This window comes from Anabrus simplex, chromosome 4 (genome assembly GCF_040414725.1).
Source record: "Anabrus simplex isolate iqAnaSimp1 chromosome 4, ASM4041472v1, whole genome shotgun sequence".
NCBI lineage: Eukaryota > Metazoa > Arthropoda > Insecta > Orthoptera > Tettigoniidae > Anabrus > Anabrus simplex.
The window spans coordinates 183,692,845-183,695,602 of NC_090268.1; positions in this window are offsets into that span (position 1 = coordinate 183,692,845).

The window sequence follows — 2,758 nt, forward strand, 5'->3', positions numbered from 1 at the left end:
AAATTGGTCTCCTGAATACAGACTATACTCACTGCGTACTCACTAATAAGCTGACGTAACTCAGCAAGATGCCTGTCATAACCGTTACAATTCCACTGTAACAGTGCCATAGTGTGGACTATAAAAGGAGTGTTAGGTTATGAGCGACAAAATGCTCGTAAGCCTAAACACTATCTAATTCTACATCCGTAGATGTAGAGGACAGCGCGACATCCATCCCGTCATCAAAAGATGGCAGGGGTGCCGCCCAGAACTTCGACGCTTTTCGGGCGCGAGGGGGTCCCCTACGAGGAGAGCGCGCAGGTTTGGGAGCAGGAGTGCCTCCCGGCGCAGATTCATATCCCCCAGGTGGAGGGCATGACTTCTCCTTCGCAGGGGAAGTCCGAGAGCGCTCAGGACGGGCGCTCTTCTTCCCCTTTTTCTTTTCAAGTTTAGACGGGCTGGGAGATGGTTTCCCAGCCCTGGTCAACGAAGCCGCCTCCGCCGGCTGGGGCACGACTTTCGTCGACCTCCTAGGGGGGGGAGACTTAGTCTTCCCCCCTTGCTGTGCCGGCTGGCAGTTCCCAGCCGGCACAGACTTCTGGTTGGTCGAAGGTGGGGTGGTCCCCCCCTTCGAGCTTTGACTATTTGCGACGTTGCTGGGAGCAGCAACAGTCGCCTTGGGCGCAGCGGTCTGGACAGGTGTCTTGGTCGTAAATGACGAACCTGGAAGACTCTGAGCTATCAAGCTATAGTCGAGTGTACGGGCAGGTGTATTCGTAGAATGAAACTTACGGCGCGCTTCCTGGTAGGAAAGACCATCCAGGGTCTTGATCTCCTGGATCTTCTTCTCACTCAGGTATGTCGGACAGTTCCGATCCCGAGGAGAATGAAAACCGGAGCAGTTAGTGCACTTGTATGGAGTTGTGCACTCCTCCGCGCCGTGAGCTACTCGTCCACATGTACCACATACAGCCTGATTCGAACAGCGAGAGACCATATGTCCGAATCGCTGGCATTGATAGCATCGCATAGGAGGCGGGATGTACGGCCTCACATCGCAACGATAAGTTGTTACCTTGACTTTCTCTGGTAACACTGACAACTTGAAAGAGACAATGAAGGCACCAGTGGCAACGTCTTCACCGTTGACTTTGCGCGTAATGCGCCGGACGTGTGTCACGCCGCGGTTCTTCATGTCTTCCATCAACTCGTCGTCAGTGTTCAAAATAAGGTCACGGTGAAAGATGACTCCGCGAACCAGGTTCAAGGACTTATGCTCCTCCACTTTGACGGGGATGTCGCCAAAGTGCTCGCACTTAAGCAACTGATCAGCTTGCAGTGCTGTACGAGTTTTTAGAAGCAAACTACCGTTGCGCATTTTCTTTAGTTCCTCCAGTTCGCCATAGACGCCTTCGATGTGTCTACTAAACAGGATCGACTTCACCAGCTTAAAATCGTGCCCATCGGTTCTGGTAGCGACCAGAAACCTAGGGAAGCTGGATCCCATTCCTTCACGCTGCGCATGTTCCCAGGGAGTTGAACCTCTCAGGGAAGCAAAAGTTAAAGACTTAGGTGGGCGACCACCTTGTGAGAGCCGACTTCGTTTGGAAGCCATGCCCGATAGCATCCTCCCCGAATGCCACCCACTCCGATCAGGGGTCTCTGTAGCCGAACCAAGCAGCCAAGGCAATACCCACCTGGTCGTAGCAGGTATTGCCCGGGGTCCGATGTTGAACGATGCCTAATACGGGATGACTGAGGCAATGAGCACTAGGACTCCCTTCCTCCAGTCACCCGCAATAGCATGTACCCCATAGCGTGTACAGAGCACTAACAATAGGAAAAATAAATAAAAATAATTAATAATAATATGTCCTTCTGGCATTCGGCTGTGCGGGGACCTGCGTTGTCAGGCGGATACCACTGCCCGGGTACATGATACTCCCACCCGCCGCGTCCTGGGTGGTTGCTGGCACGGGCTTTCGAGCGTAGTCGCACACATAGGAGCTCCATCGCCGGGCAGCACGCACATCAAATTTTGAATGGTCTACATCTGACCCTCGGAAAAATAATAAAAAAATAAAGAGGGGACCATGGCCACATGACCCTTTAAGTCGCCTTCTACGACAGGCAGGGATTACCTATGGATGTATTCAGCCTCTCCCATCCACAGGAGGTCCATCACATTATACCAACCGCAATCCATGTCCACGCCAAGGTCGCCCCTTTTTGTCGCCTCTTACGACAGGCAGGGGATACCGCGGGTGTATTCTGCATGTGTGTCCCCCACCCGCAGGGGGTAGTGTGTTTGGTCCGCGAGAGGTATTTTATTTCCCTCAAGTCCGCCGGCAAGCCGGTTAGGACCCCCCTATCCGCCACCTGGGACGCGCCACGTGGGAGTATCACCTCTCCCCCTGCTACGCCATCGTAGTAGGTTCGTGGACTGTCGGATTAAGTGCAAGAAGATTCTGGAGGCAATCCACAGGGAGAAACCGAGCAGGGAAAATCTGTTTGGTGAATTTTGCTCTTGGGTGAGAGAAACAAAAGAGCTAATTACATCGCACGACTCATAGAAAGGAAACAGCTAGGTTCATTGCCGAAACGCACAAATGATCCAGATAGACAAAAAACTATTAAAGTGTTTTAATTTCAGAGTTGATGGCGAGCGATTTAGGATTTGTAGAGGCTGCTTCATTCGGACACTTGATGTTCGTTACTGTTGCTATCGCAAATCATGATGTTGATTGATGTTTGTTGTTAAAAGGGGCCTAACATA